Source organism: Oryza sativa, chromosome 7 (genome assembly GCF_034140825.1).
Source record: "Oryza sativa Japonica Group chromosome 7, ASM3414082v1".
Taxonomy (NCBI): Eukaryota; Viridiplantae; Streptophyta; class Magnoliopsida; order Poales; family Poaceae; genus Oryza; species Oryza sativa.
In genome coordinates, this window is record NC_089041.1 from 17,230,917 (window position 1) to 17,247,639 (window position 16,723).

The 16,723-nt window shown below is 44.5% G+C and overlaps 1 long non-coding RNA gene across 1 annotated transcript; it reads right to left on the reverse strand.

Moving 5' to 3' along the window:
* Positions 1-7,137: 7,137 nt before the first annotated feature.
* Positions 7,138-10,019, reverse strand: LOC136357169 (uncharacterized). The gene is made up of 3 exons (XR_010742334.1): positions 9,413-10,019; positions 9,016-9,095; positions 7,138-7,891 (listed from the first exon to the last, which is right to left on the reverse strand). It is a non-coding gene; the product is annotated as an uncharacterized lncRNA (long non-coding RNA).
* Between the last annotated feature and the right edge of the window lie 6,704 nt (positions 10,020-16,723).

The window sequence follows — 16,723 nt, forward strand, 5'->3', positions numbered from 1 at the left end:
GCCGAGGGAGCAGCCACCAAAGACGACCGCACCAGGTCATCCGTGGCGCGGGGCAGGGAGGGCCACGGTTGCTCGACACCCGTGACGGGTGGAGCGACCACGGTGGGAGTAGTCACTTCCTGTAGCAGAAAATCAAGCGAAGAGACATCTACTGGGTGACGAGCAAACGGAAAACAAGTCTCATCGAAGACGACATGGCGAGAAATGATGATGCGGCGAGTGGAGAGGTCGAAGCAGCGGTAACCTTTGTGTGAGGTGGGATAGCCTAAGAAAACGCACGCAGCAGAGCGAGGGGCGAGTTTGTGGCTGGCGGTGGCACTAAGGTTAGGGTAGCAAAGGCATCCAAACACACGCAATAGGGAGTAGTCCAGGATTTTATTGTGGAGGAGCTGGAATGGGATGGAGTTCTGTACGGATGAGGAAGGACGTCGGTTTAGGAGATATGTGGCTGTGGCTAAACCTTCGGCCCAATAGGCAGGAGGCATGGAGGCTTGCAGGAGAAGGGTGCGGACTGAGTTGTTAATGGTGCGAAGCACATGCTCGGCTTTGCCATTTTGCGGGGATGTGTATGGGCAGGAAAGGTGGAGCAGGCAGCCGCGGCTAGCAAGGAAGGAGGTGGTGCTGCGGTTGACGAACTCAGCGCCATTGTCAGCCTGTATGCATTTCAAATGGCGACCAAACTGGGTGTGTATATATGCAACAAAATCCACAATGTGCTGGTGAACATCAGACTTATGACGAAGAGGGAATGTCCAACAAAAATGACTGAAGTCATCGAGAATAACCAAATAAAATTTGTAGCCAGAGGTACTCAAAACAGGAGATGTCCATACATCGCAATGAACTAATTCAAAAGGAGAGGAAGTACTGGAGCTTGATCTAGTAAAGGGAAGACGGGTATGTTTGCCTAATTGACATGCATGACAAAGGGAACTATCTGGCTTTGACGAGGGTATGGCGGAGAGGCGCTGTAGGGCGAGGATGGCTGCAGATCCGGGATGGCCAAGGCGGCGATGCCAAATGGTGGTGGAGGTGGCGTGGAAGCAGTGGGCGGCGATAGGTGGTGCGGCTGCTGGTAGGGTGTAGAGATCACCGTGACTATTGCAGCGAAGAATCACGCGCCGGGTCCGGAGGTCCTTGACAGAAAAACCAAACTCATCAAATTCAATAGAACAATGGTTGTCACGAGTGAATTGGTGAACGGAAAGAAGATTGTGAACCAAGGAAGGAGCAACAAGGATGTGTTTGAGATCAAATTTGGTGGTGCCTATAGGTAGAAAGGAAGAGCCACGACATATAACCGGAATAGTGTGACCATTGCCGACAGTAATATAGGTGTGAGAATTGGGTAAGCGGGTAACGAGTATACCATCGGTGGATGACATGTGCGAGGTCGCGCCGGTGTCGAGGACCCAAGAATTGGGGCTGTGGACCGTCATCTGGTTGAGGGCAGCCACCAGTCCAGCCTGATCCCAGGCCGGTTGCGCTGCAGAGGTGGCCGGCGACGAGTACGGGCTGGCAAAGGCGGTGTGGGCTTGAGGAAAAGGCCCGAGGATGCCGGGGGCGCTCCACTACTGCTGCTGCTGCTGCTGGCCGGCCCATGGGGAGACACAGACCCATGGTCCAGTTGGGGGGCGCGGGACAGCAAAGGAGAAGGTGCTGCTGCCGCCGCCTTGACGACTTCCACCGCCGCTGCCACTGTTATTGCCGCTGTTGTTACCGCCGCCATTGCGGTTGTAGTTGCGGCCGCCATTCTTCTTCTTGTTTCCACCCTTGCCGCCACCACCAGTGGAGGAGCAGGAGCCCGAGGGGCAAGAGGTAGCAGCGCTGCTTGCCGCGACGAGGGCGGTCTCCGTCTGAACTTTGGCGTCGTTGGCCAGACGGAGTTCCTTGAGAACAAGGGTGTTCCGCGCAGAGGCGAAAGACGGGAGGACAGGAGCACTTGCGATGTTGTCCGCCATACTGGTGAAGTTGGAGTTGACACCGCGCAGAAGGTTGAGAACCAGCTGCGACTCCGTGACGGGGTGCCCGACGTCGCGAAGGGCATCGACTGCCGTCTTCATGCGCTGGCAGTAGGCAGTGATGGAGAGATCGCCTTGGATCATGGAGTGGAACTCATGATGAAGAAATATTGCACGTGGTTCCTTGTTCGCTTGAAAGAGGTCGGCGATGGCGAGCCAGAGGGCGCAAGCCGTCTGATCCGGTTCCATGGCGAGGTCGAGGACGTCGTCGGCGACCGAGCCGAACAGCCAGCTGCGGATGCAGAAGTCGGCTTGCTACCATGAGGCGTCAGGGGCTGCAGGAGGTGCGGAGTCGAGGTGGTCGAGGAGGCCGAACTTGCCGCACATCGAGCGAAAGAAGGTCTTCCACTTGTTGAAGTTGGGGTTGCGAAGCTCAAGGGAGATCAGGACATGAGTCTTGACGGAGATGGTCGCGTACGGGTTGACGAAGACGGTCGCGACGGAGTTGGTGGAGGCCGATGCCGTGGAGTTGTCGGTCACAGCAGAGGTGGCAGAAGACGTCGACATGGCGACGAGGAAGACGGCGACCAGCAGGGGACGTCGCCGGCGCAAGGCGCAACACAGAGGGGAGATCAGAGGTGCGGAAGGAAGGAGGAGAACCTGAAATCTGATACCATGTAGAGAGAGAATAGGAGGGAACACCACACTCCCCAATGAGGGGGGGTGACCATGTATTATAGCCTTTCCAATATACAGGATCCTCAATTAGAGGAGTATACAAGGAAACTAAGGATACAAAAGAATCCTATACATATATGGCTATACATTCCTAATAAGAACCTCCTCCAGCTACCGTTTCAAAGAGGTTTTTGCTGAGTTATGTCCAATCGCTGCTTGATTTATCGCAACATCCAGTTGGAAGCCTGTTAAAAGGGAAGCATGTAGCGCCGTTCCCCCCGCAATCTACTGGCATGGTTAAACCTGTCAAAGTGCAGGAATCTGCTCCCTGGACCAAACCGCTGCTGGGTTGGATGAAATTAAACATTGATGGCTCCTTGGATGCGTCTCTGAATCAAGGTGGCATCGGTGTAATCCTGAGGAACAGTACTGGTTCAGTCATTTTCTCGGCGTGTGGCTTCATTGATCGATGTAACTGTGCCCTGGAGGCAGAGCTCCTTGCGCTTAAGGAAGGAATCATTCTGGCGCTTCAATGGACATTGTTGCCGATCTGCATCGAGACAGATTGTCTAGAAGCTATGAACCTTGTTCAGTCTGCAAGCAGCGTGAGATCGGAGTTAGCACACCTGTTTCGGGATATAGGTGTGCTGATCTCAGGGAATAGGGAAGTGCAAATTAAGAAAGTGTTGCGTTGCCAAAATACCGTTAGTCACTTTCTAGCTAATAGGGGTCCGAGTGTGGCTTGCTCTGAATTCTGGCGGGACAATAGTTGTAACCTCATTGCACATCTTGTGTGTGAGGATCTTTCAGTTGCTTAATGAATTTCCCTTTCCCCCGCAAAAAAAATATATATATGACATAAAAATTAATGGGCTATATTTATGTCTGCTTTTTGCATTACTATTTCATTCATTCCTTAATGCTTGTTTGCTTTTTGCACTGGTTGCAATTCGAGCCGTGACAATACCCACCGCCTGTACTTCAGAACGGAGACTCCTGATACTCATCATTGCAAATTCAGTAACCTCTTTCAGCATTGCGTTGATTGTGAATGGTAAAAACCAGGAAATTTACCGGCGTTTATTTGAGACACGCAGTGACCAAAATGCAAAAGTACTGAGATTTTTTTTTGGGGAAAAGTACTGATCAGATTGGTATGGTCTTGACACTAGTACAAATCATCTCATGTGTGACGGCCCATCACATGTCTGGGCAACGTGGACTGTCAAAACAAAGTCATCTCAATCGGGCCTAAATTAATACCGTTGTAGATGTACTCGTCGGGGTGCATATACCTATAGCCCGTTACCGATGACACTCATCAGTGACGGGCGCACAGTTAGGCCCGATTGATTATCTCAATCGGACCCAACTACTAGGCCCGTCAGCGATGAGTGTCATCGGTGACGGGCACAAAAAAAAGGCCTGATTGAGATGGCCTTTAGGCCCGTCACCAATGACTCTTATCGGTGTCGGACTTCTATTTATGCCCGTTAGAGATTAGTGTGCGCCCGTTAGAGATGTCATTTTTTTTGGCCCGATTGAGATATATTTTGCATAGTATATATACTCCAGCAGTCTGTTGTCTGTAATTATCCCACTGTTCACTATTTTGGTGGGAGGTTAAAGGGGGCGAATTTTTGTAATTTTTTTCCAAACAAGAACAGGGAAATTATAAAAGTATGTAACAGGGTACTAATCATTTCCTATTAATTTAGTAGTACTTATGTTATTAGATGTTAAGTAATATTTTGTTCATTTTTCAGCAATGGATCGAAGTTGGATGTATACGACTGCCTTGAGGCGTCAGTATAAGGAGTATAGAGATGGTGTATTAAGTTTTATGAATGCCGCAGAGGAGGATAGAAGAAGAAGAAACGACAAGTACATGTGTTATGCATGTAGGGATTGCAAGAATGAGACTTTGTGGGAAGACAAAGGGAAAGTACACGCTCACTTGATACGCCGGGGATTCATAGAGAGTTACACATCTTGGGTGAAGCATGGAGAGTAAGATCCGGGTACTGATGGTGCAGCTGCATACGGAAGTGGTGCAGACAATCATGAATAAGTAGATGAAGAAGAGCATGACATGTTTGTCCCATCTCCATTGGGTGGTGAAATGGTTGATGTGGACCCTGATTTGCTGCAAGACATGTTACGTGACGTTGATAACCCAGCTATGAACGAGAGAGATTCCATGAAGTTCACCAGGTTGGTCAGTGACTCGGAGACTCCTCTATACGCCGGATGCAAGCCAAAACACACCAAATTGTCAGCAACATTAGACCTAATGAAGTTGAAGGATGGACAGACAAGAGTTTTACAGAACTTTTGGAAATACTAAAGGACATGCTTCCTGAGGAGAACACATTGCCTGAGACGACATAAGAAGCAAAACAGGTCCTGTGTCTCCTAGGGTTAGAGGTCCGGAGAATTCACGCATGTCCAAACGACTGCATATTATACCACAAGCAATACACGGACTTAGATGCTTGTCCTGTCTACAAGGCTTCTCGATACAAGCGAAAGAAGAGCGCGGGGGAGGGAAAGAAGTCAAAGCGGAGTGGTCCGGCGAAGGTTGTGTGGTATCTACCAATCGTTGATCGTTTCAAGAGAATATTTGCCAACCCCAACGAAGCAGAGTTAGTACGCTGGCATGCCACAGAGAGAAGGAATGACGGTTTGCTAAGACACCTTGTGGATTCGATTCAATGGAGGAATATCGATCAAAAGCACAAAGAGTTTGCGGCCGACCCCAGAAACATGAGGATATATTTGTGTACGGATGGCATGAATCCTTTCGGGGACATGAGCAATTCTCACAGCACTTGGCCAGTTCTTATTGCGAACTATAACCTCCCGCCATGGTTGTGCTTCAAAAGGAAATATATTATGTTGTGCTTGTTAATCCAAGGTCCGAGACAACCCGCCAATGATATCGATGTGTTCTTGGAGCCTGTTATCGATGACCTTGAGATTCTGTGGAAAGAGGGTGTGGAAACTTGGGATGCATATGGTCAGGAGAACTTCACGCTACAAGTTCTATTGTTCTGCACCATTAATGATTATCCCGCACTGGGTAATCTTTCTGTACAAACCGTGAAAGGAAAGAAGGCATGCTCTGACTATATGGAATATACACGTAGTAGGTGGCTGAAGAAATCAAGAAAGATGGTTTACATGAGTCATAGGAGATGGCTCCCCCTATGGCACGCCTTTAGAAGAAAGAAGAAAATTTTCAATGGTAAGAAAGAACTTGGGTCTGCCCCTGAGGATTTGTCCGGAGATCAAGTACACAACATGGTGAAGGACATTACTAATGAGTTTGGGAAGAAAAGAAAACGTAGCAAGGAGGATAAGAAGAGGATGTGGAAGAAAAGAAATACATATTTTGGCAGCTACCTTACTAGAAAGATCTTGAGGTCCGTCATTGCATTGATTTGATACACATAGAGAAGAATGTGTGTGATAGCTTGCTGGGGCTATTGCTGAATATGTCTGGCAAGATAAAGGCTTAACTCCAGTGCAGGTCCAAAATTCACCTTCGGGTATGCTAGCGTGCCAGTTGATTTGATCCTGCAATCAATAAGAAACAAAGACAAAGAAACCGCAGTTAAATCCATAAACGATAGCCGATCGGCAAGATGCCGATGACATATCATTTATCTTTGAGCCGATGTCATATATGCATCGATCGGCAATCATTAATAAGTAAGAAAGAACTAAATCTACTCGATCGGCTGTAGATATTAACAATATATAATCCCTGTATCGATATATACTTAAATCAAGTGATTAGGTTAGATCAGTCGCCATGCCGAGACAGTATAAATCACTTAGATCGAAATATATATTAATAACGAGATTATATATGTTCATAGCATAGCCGATCAGATAGATCTAGCATGTATCGGCTAATACTCTGATACTACTCTATATTGAGATATCACAGCAAGTAAAATATACCAAACGAATTCAAATGCAACAAGATCTTAATATAAAGGGCGGATTTAACATGTCAATAAAGCATATAAGAAAAAGATAGTTAAATCAAGTAAGATCGACTTAAACCCCGATACTACCCTAATCGGCAACCAAGAAGCAGGCTAGAGATTGAGATTCTAATTATGACTCATAAGATCAAACTCAACTGATGCAGCTATAAATATAAAAAGGACAATATCTAGACAATCAAGCCATTGGAAGTTTCATAGAGTGGTGGATATCATATATAATCTAAGCCAACATTGATATTTAACCTAATCGGCTGCCTTCTACCGACAGATGTTGGCCGATTGTAGGTTAGATGGCGATATTGCCAAAGATTATATAAGATATATGATAACTCGATGAATTACATAAACAAGATTAGAGTATCATAAAGATGGAAGCACTAATCCCGAGAACGCAAGCCGCCATAACAAGTTTTACCTCTTGTTGAAGATCGAAACCGATGCAGCTCAACCCGAATGCAAGAACTCATCGAAACAAAACGAAAGTAAAAGGGTAGCGATGCGCCGAGATTGTATTGAACGTGTGTTAGTTTTATCACATGGGGCTCGGGGTCTATTTATACCCGAGAATTACAAAATATGTCCATATCAGATACGACTCTTATCTCTAACAAACTCTAAAATATCATAAGTCTTTGCGGCAGACTTTTGCCCAAACATATCTCTAAGGAAATTACATAAAATATCCTAATTAATAGATACAATTGCCTTCTCAGGTCTATCCATGCGTGGCAATCATCATGAAGCACATCAACCTAAACCGACAATATATGTTGTGTCATATTGCCGGATTCGGCTCAATCGGCTAACCTCGTCCGACTCGAACTCTGCCGATCTTAGTCGTAGCCGATTCGGACTTCAGCCGATCCTCACTCTGTTTCTGGGACGATTTCCATCTCGGTTTCTTCTTCATCTCCGATCCTTGGATTACCAAATTTGGTCGTTAACAACGCCTCCATCCACATGACCGGTGCACGGGACGCTGTCACGCCCGGAAATTCACTAGTAATTTCCGAACTAATTTGTGCATAAAATCCTCGTCCAGGAATCAGCCGAGGTACACAAACTGACAATTTAATATACAAATCCATCTTAATAATGACGTTACATACTTACAAAAGAAAAGAAAACAGCAGCGGAATTAACGGTCTAGCGACGGCTTCAGCTCCACTCCCACAGGCAGCTCAACTTGGGTATAAGCCAAACGTCTTCTCCTTCTGGATCCTTTATCTTCAACTGAGGTTTGATGATTATTGCAAGAATGAGCATATGACATACTCAACAAGCCACACAGCAAATATGCAAGTGCACAAGGATACCAAAGGATGGCATAATATAGGCTCATTTGCGAAAGCAGCATTTAGCAAATAGTTAAGAGTAGTAAAACAGTAGAGTAATTAATTAAAAATTTTAATCAACACTGAACAGCACACCCATGCTGCACAGGCCCAACCATCCTGAACAACCATACCCGGCTGTACAGATCTAAATCCAAACCAGGAGCTAAGCAAATTATTACCAGGTATAACATCCATAATTATTGTGAGAGGTGTGAGACTAATCACGAAAAACATTGCTCAACCCGCCCATAACCGCGGGCACGGCTATTCGAATAGTTTTACTCTGGCCAGAGGTGTACCACTGTACCCACAAGACACAACCCCACATCATGTCACCATGTGCCTCAATACCACCACGGTATCTCGGAAAGGAGTTGTGACAATACCCCTTGCACAACATAACCCATTACAGCGCACCTTTCCTGGATCATAATCACCCCCTTATAAACAAGGCATGGACTCCCCAGTGACCCCCGTGGACTTCTCGCCACTTCTCAGTCTGGCGCACTATAATGAATCACGCTACACAAAAGATAAAGCCGTTGCCCACGCTGGCTTGTGGTTGGCACGATAAATGTTTCACAACAGTAGCTCGCGAACCGGTCCTTAATTGCCATGAGCACGACTCTCAAAACCATGTGCTCACAACCCACCATTATCAAGTTTTAGTTGGCAAGTAATTAATTAACCAATCACGATTAACCATCGTGAACTATCATTAAGCCATCCTTAAATAATAGTGAGTCATAAGTTATCCCAATAGTGTGCTAATGTTTCTAAGCATGGCTAAGCAATCATAACTAATATCTAGCTGAACCAATATATAAAGCCCAACTAGTCAAGTTATAATAACCTAAGGTATCAAGGAATAAAGTAATCGATGCAAATTGGCCATAACAAAGGAATAAGTTCACACCACCCGGTGACATTCGAAAATAAATGCACAGTTGAAATAAATAGAGAATTTAAATATAGGATCAACATGCTCAAAGGATTGTGTTTAGGATCTGTGTGACTTGCCTTGCAATAATCGGTCTTCAATTAATCTTCTGAACACTCCTGACGCACTCACGAACCTTCGCAACGACGGAAACGACAAGCTAACACGCAAAACGAAGAAAAAGACTAATAAAAACCAAATAAACAGTACATATAAAGTAAACAAACATGTAGATCATGATTTTAGATGAATTTAGCAACTTGAACCACTCAAAACCGAGTTACGATGATTTAGTTATGAATTTCCGAAGATTTAATCTATTAGAAAAACAGGAAAAAGAAAAACGATGATGACATCATGATGACCTCATCAATGGCCGGACCAAGATGGCGACCTCGCCGGAGATTGGATGGTCGGCTGCGACTTTGGAGGACATGTACACGTAGAGGACGACGAGACGAACCCAACGGTACTCACCCTCGAACCAAACGACGAACGACGACGGCCGGCGACGAGGTCTAGCGGCGGCACGGCTTCGGTCGACGGCGGCGACGGGGCTCCGGTGACCGGCGACAGCGGGGAGAGAGCGGCCGGGCTTCTCCACCCTCCCGCGCACCTTACGGCGGTGACGGCGACCGGCGGCGACGACGGAGGCGACGGCACGACGCGGATGGAGCTCGGCCGGCGACGACGGCGGGGTGGAGCACGTGGCGGCGGCGCTACGAGGCACGGGAGACCACGGGAGAGGGGGCAAACGAAAGAGGAGGACTAGGGGGTCCTATTTATAGCCTTGGATTGAAGAGATCGGACTCCTCCCGCAAGAAATCGATCCGGGAAATCAAAAACTCGGTTTTGGAGATAAACTCGAAAACGAGTTTGATTCGGATAAGATACTCAACGATTTGCTCCGATTTTTGGGGGTAAAGATAGAGGAGGATAAGAGGAATATTTCCCCTCAACTAATTTTAGAAAAACACAAGGGGAAAGGTCAGATTTGGAGGAGAAAAAACCGAGCCAAATCGGTCTCAGTTCGGCTGCTTGAGGTAGAAGATAAACAGTGTCGAGGGAGGCAAATTAGACTTTTTGTCTTGGGCTGGCTGAAAACAAAGCACAGAAAGAAAGAGAAGGGGGGGAGCTCGGCTGGGCTGACTTGGGCTGCACGGCCGTGCACACAAAAGAGGGAGATGGGCTGGAAAGGGCCCAAGACTAGGAAGAGGATTTTTATTACTTTTCCAATTAAATTAATCAATGAAATGATCTTTGAATTGTTAAAAATACTTCCAATGCTCAAATAATTTCAAGAAAAATCCTGAAAATACTTGGACACTCAAAGTACTTAACAAAATTACAATTAGACCATTTAATGATTAATTTAATATGTGGGTAATTACTGAAATGCTCTTTGTAAGATTAAAATTAGGAATTGAGCTCCGAAAAATCCGAGAAAATTCCAGAGAGTATAATTAACCATGGAGAATTTAATAAAAATTAAATCCATCCATGCTTTATATTTAGGAAATTTTATTTCCCACATTTAACTTCACTTGTAAATTAATGAACATTTAATATAAATTCTATTATTAATTTATTAAATAATTTATAAATCCTGAAACGAAAATCAGGATGTGACAGACGCCTTCTCCAAGCTCGACACCTCCGTGCACAGCACGGTCAATTTCAGCGGCTCCTCGCGCGTGCGCAATGAAGGGCACGACACACTGCTCTTCGCTTGCACCTTACCAGTGTCTACTACATCCCCAAACTTCACAGCAACATGGTGAGCTCGATAGGAAAAGTATTTTCTACACCTTAGGTGCCATGGCACCTAGGTGTATGCATGTAGTTCAAACAGTTATATGAAAAATTCATAAAATTTGATAAGATATATTATGATAATATTGGGTCAAAAAAAATATATACTATGATAATATAAGACACTATACAAACATGCAAGTCTAAATTAGATGTACACATGAAGAAACAAAAATGACAAATTTTATTTGCGCTCTACGGATACTATTCACTTCAAATTTTGTCTTGCATGTTTGTGTATAGACTTATATTATCACAATCGATGTTACTAAATTTTTCAAATTTTTTTCTATAACCATTTGAGTCATTGTCTGAACTGCATGGCATCTAGGTGTAGAAAATCATTGTCCGAACTCGATAAGGTATGTTGCAAGATGGTGATCAAGGATGCGGTCCTCAGTCCTCACCCTGCGCAACCCTCAGTGACGCTTGATGTGCCGAGTGCGCCGGGGAGCGGGGCGCCTATATGTGCTCTACGTCATGCCCACGCAGCCAGTGTCTCTCATGGCTAAGAGATCCTAAGATGCCTGGATTTGGCATGCCAGGTTCGAGCACCTCAACTTCGACTCCCTCCGTGCGAATGATGGAGTCGCGTGACAACTGACGGCGCCATATTGTCCCCAACAAAACAGCATCATCGAGCACCAGAACCAAACGGCTGTGGCCTTGGCAAGGTGTATGATAAAAGCCAAAAGCATGCCATGGGAGTTTTGGGGCAAGGTGGTGATGGCGGCCGTGTTCATCCTCAACCGATCGCTAACAAAAAGTGTTCGTGACAAGACACCCTACGAGGCATGGCACGGTTGAACACATGTTGTGCACTACTTCAAGACCTTTGGCTGCGTCGCCTATGTGCACGCACGGAATGCCTCACTAATTTTAGTGAAAATCAAAGGCGAGATATTTTTTTTCAGAATTTCTAAGATTTTGTTTAAGTTATTATAGCGTTACATGACTGTGTAGTTTATAGGAAGTTTGATGGACTTTTAATATATAATAGATTCACTGGTGGAGAAACCATCTTTTCGTCGGTCGGCTGAATTCCACAATAGTCCCGGATGCAATAAAAACCGGGGCTAAAGATGATATTTAGTCCCGGTTAAAAAGGGTAACGGGCATATTTGATCTTTAGTCCCGGTTGGTATTTGGTAACACCAACCGGGACTAAAGTCCCACCCCTGTATATATGTCTTCTTCCTCCTCCAGCTGCCCGAGCAAACTTCAAAATTTCTTCAAAAAAGAGGGGAGGTCATGCCAAAATTTCTAGTGAATTTCTTTTGGTGATTACATACAAATCGGAGGTGCCTAAAAGGTTTGCAACTTCATCCTCCAATGTTTTTGTTTGTCATATTGCATTTGCAGCTATGTTTTGCACACTTTTTTGTCTCCAAAATTTAGTTGTAAGTTGATGAGGGAGAAAATTTGTGTGGGGAAGAAAGAATATATAGAAATTTAGTTGATTTGCTAAAGAAGGTTTTATAAAATAGTTGAGAAGGAAAACTACAGTGAAAGTTAATCTTGAATACTAGAAAACAAACTAAAATGAAAATTAAAAGAAGTAAAACACATTAAAATTAGTTTAAAACTTTAGAAGTAGTAAATAAGAATTATTTGGTGTAATATTTTATGATTTTTGTATGAATAAAGATATGTCATTATTGTATGACTGTTGAAACAGTTTATAATTATCTTATAATTATTGTATGACTGTCATTATTGTAAGAATAATTATTTTTGTACGATTTTTTTTTACTCATGTAGATGGATCGGCAATGGATGTACGCTGACCGGCGGTCCAAAGAGTTTATTGACGGCGTGCACTATTTTTTGAGAGTGGCCGAAGCTAACAGGCAAAGGGGTTTTATTTGTTGTCCATGCAATAAGTGTAAGAATCAGAAGGAGTATTCTGCATCCAGGACTATTCATTTCCACTTGTTTGAGTCGGGGTTCATGCCAAGCTATAATTGTTGGACATCCCACGGAGAGCAAGGTGTTGAAATGGAAGAAGATGAAGTGGAAGACGACAATATTCCGGACTTTGCTCAGTACGTTGGATTTGAAGGAAATCAAACGGGCGAGGAGGAAAGGGATGCTGATGGTAACGACGTTGCAGATGATCTTGGTCAGATGTTGCAGGACACCAAGGAGGACTGCGAAAGTGAAAAGGGAGCCCATAAATTGGACAAGATGTTAGAGGACCACAGAACTTCGTTGTACCCAGGTTGCGAGCAGGGGCACAAAAAGTTGGATACCACTCTGGAGTTCTTGCAATGGAAGGCAAAAAATGGGGTTAGTGACAAGGCATTTGGCGATTTATTGAAACTCGTCAAGAACATTCTTCCGGAGGGAAACAAATTGCCCGAGACAACGTACGAGGCTAAGAAGATAGTCTGCCTGCTAGGACTGGAAGTTCAAAAGATTCACGCATGTCCGAATGATTGTATCCTATATCGCGGTGAGGAGTATGAGAACCTAGAAGCATGCCCTGTTTGCAAAGCACTACGATACAAGATTAGACGAGACGATCCAGGAGAAGTTGACGGGCAGCTAACAAAGAAGAGAATTCCTGCTAAGGTGATGTGGTATTTCCCTATAATACCACGGATAAGGCATTTGTTCAGGAACAAGGGGAATGCTAGAATGATGCGATGGCACGCTGAAGAGCGTCAATAGGACGGGATGCTGAGACACCCCGCCGATGGTTCGCAGTGGCGAAACATAGACAGAAAATTTAAAGAATTTGGAAAGGACGCACGAAACATACGGTTTGGTTTGAGTACATAATGATGCCGATTATTATTCAAGGCCCCAAGCAACCTGGTAACGACATCAATGTGTACCTAAGACCACTGGTCGAAGATATTAAGCTGTTGTGGAAGAAGGAAGGTGTCCCCGTGTGGGACGAGGACAAATAGGAGGAGTTTAACATACAAGCGCTGCTGTTCATAACCATCAACGATTGGCCTGCACTTAGCAACCTATCTGGACAGTCCAACAAGGGGTACAAGGCTTGCACTCACTGTATGGATGAAACAGAAAGTACGTATCTTAAGCACTGTAGGAAGGTTGTATACATGGGTCATCGTCGATTCCTTGCAGCAAACCACCCGGTATGGAAGAAAGGCATGCACTTCGAACATAAGGCTGACCACCGTACGAAGCCTAAACATCGCAACGGGAAAATAGTGTTTGCTATGGTTAAAGATCTTAAAGTAGTGTTCGAAAAGGGGCCTGGAAGCCAGCCTATAGAGAGCGAAGATGGTCACGCGGCGATGTGGAAAAAGAACTCTATATTTTGGGAGTTACCCTATTGGGAATTCTTAGACGTACGCCACGCAATCGACGTGATGCACCTCACTAAGAACCTTTGCGTTAACCTTCTTGGCTTCCTAGGTGTATACGGAAAGTCAAAAGATACACTGGAAGCACGTAATGATCTGAAGCATATGGAACAACGCGGCGACCTTCACCCGGAACCAAAGGAGAAAGGAAGCCATTACTTGAGTCCAGCCAGCTACACTCTTAGCAAGGCAGGGAAGGAAAGTATGTTTGAATGCTTGGAGAGTATAAAAGTACCGTCTGGATACTCCACGAATATCAAGCGAATAATAAGCACGAAGGAGAAGAAGTTCACAAACCTAAAGTCTCATGACTATTACGTGTTGATGACACAACTGCTACCAGTTGTAATAAGGGGTATCCTTCCAGACAATGTCCGGGCAACATTGTGAAACAGATCAGTATTCTCGGGCCTGTGTACCTACACAACATGTTTCCTTTCGAGAGGTACATGGGCGTTCTGAAGAAGTATGTTCGTGACCGTGCTCGTCCAGAGGCAAGCATCGCCAAGGGTTATGGAACAGAGGAGGTCATCGAATTTTACATAGAATTTATCGAAGATCTTCGCCCAATCGGGATACCTGAATCACGCCATGAAGGGAGACTATGGGGAAAGGGAACTCTCGGAAGGAAAGCAATAATGACGGTAGACAACAATTTATTCCGTAAAGCCCATTTCACGGTTCTGCAACAATCTTCATTGGTAGCTCCTTACATCGAGGAGCACTTGGCTCTAGTTCGCGCCAGGAACATCGGTAAGTCCGATGCATGGATTACACGGCATCACATTGATACTTTCCCCGCGTGGATACGACAACATCTCATGGGTAACGAGTCGAACAACCAACAATTTGCCTTCCTGGCGAGGGGACCGTCTGGGTCGATCGCGACATTCCAGGGATATGAGATCAATGGGTACACATTCTACACGAGAGTCCAAGACATGAAGAGCACGAACCAAAACAGCGATGTTCATGTCGATGCCATGGGACACGATGGAACAACTGGCACGTATTACGGTGCCATCGAGGACATATGGGAACTTGACTATGGTCCTCTCAAGGTCCCTCTGTTCCGATGCCAATGGGTTAGGTTGACTGGTAGAGGCGTAATGATTGATGACAGTGAGATGACAACGGTTGACCTTAACAAGGTTGGATACTCGGATGAACCTTTTGTCCTTACCAATGATGTAACGCAAGTCTTTTTCGTGAAGGACATGTCTAGCAAAGGAAAGAAGGGCAAAGGGCCTGACGAGCCTTAGCGTCACGTGGTTCTCCCAGGCAAAAGAAAAATCGTCAGAGTTGAGGACAAGACTGACGAGGATTACGATCAGTTGGATGGGCAACCCCCTTTCACGGTGACGATTGACCCTAACATCCTCCTATCAAATGAAGACACCCCTTACTCACGTAGCGATCACAAGGAGGGAACAATAGTGAGAAGAAAGTGCGTGCGGTCAACCGTCACCGCTGATGTATTGCCGTAATTATTGTGTACACGATGTAAACTATTTTGGATGTATTGATTATCCATATAAATCAATTGATGTATGGCATATGTTAATTACACACGATTATTAGAGGTTTTAACAAGTTTAAATCATGTATATGCTAGTTATATGCGATACTTACAATTTTTAAAAGTTTTAAATCACGCAGGAGGCAATTTCATATGTTAATTAGAGTTTTTAACATTTAATTTACTATCATTCATATGCTAATTATAATTGACTAGAGAATTTGTAAAAGTTTCAAATCATGCATGTGGCATTTACATATGTTAATTAGAGTTTTTCACAATTTAATTTACTATCATTCATATGCTAATTATATATGACTATTCGAATTTTTAAAATTTTTAAATCATGCATGTGGCATTTACATATGTTAATTAGAGTTTTTAACAATTAATTTAATATAATTCCTATGCTAAGTATATATGATGATTACAATTTTTATTAATTTTAAATCATGTCGTATGTATATACATATGTTAATTAGAGTTTTTACCAATTTAATAATATCATTCATATGCTAAGTATATATGATTATTAGAATTTTTATTAATTTTAAATCATATATTTGCTTTTTACGTTTTATCCACTTAATTTATTACAGACAACAATAATTTAATTGTCATTAATCTTTTTACTTTAAATAATTGTAATGCATTATCTTCTATTTTAGAAACACATATGTAATGGAAAATAATATTCAGTGCGCTTATCAGTAGTCCCGGTTCTTAACCCTAACCGGGTTTAAAAAGAATTTGGAAATAGCGGGAAAAGATCTTTAGTCCCGGTTGATGAGAACAACCGGGAGTAAAGATATCTTTACTCCCGGTTGTTCTCAGATATCTTTACTCCCGGTTGTTCTCATCAACCGGGACTAAAGATCTAGGGCTATATATATTCCCGATGCGCGCCCTCGTCTTCTCCACCAACACTTAGAAGTTTTTGCCCAATCGATCTCTCTCGGCTTCTCCTACGCCGCCACTGCCTAGGGCATCCCCGCGCCGACGCCTTCGCCGTATCTCGCCGTCGTCTCGCGCTCGTCGTCGTCACCGCCGCCTCCGCCTCCTCCGCCGCCGCCGCATCTCTGGGGTGAGAGCCGCCACCGCCTCCCTCTCGATCTC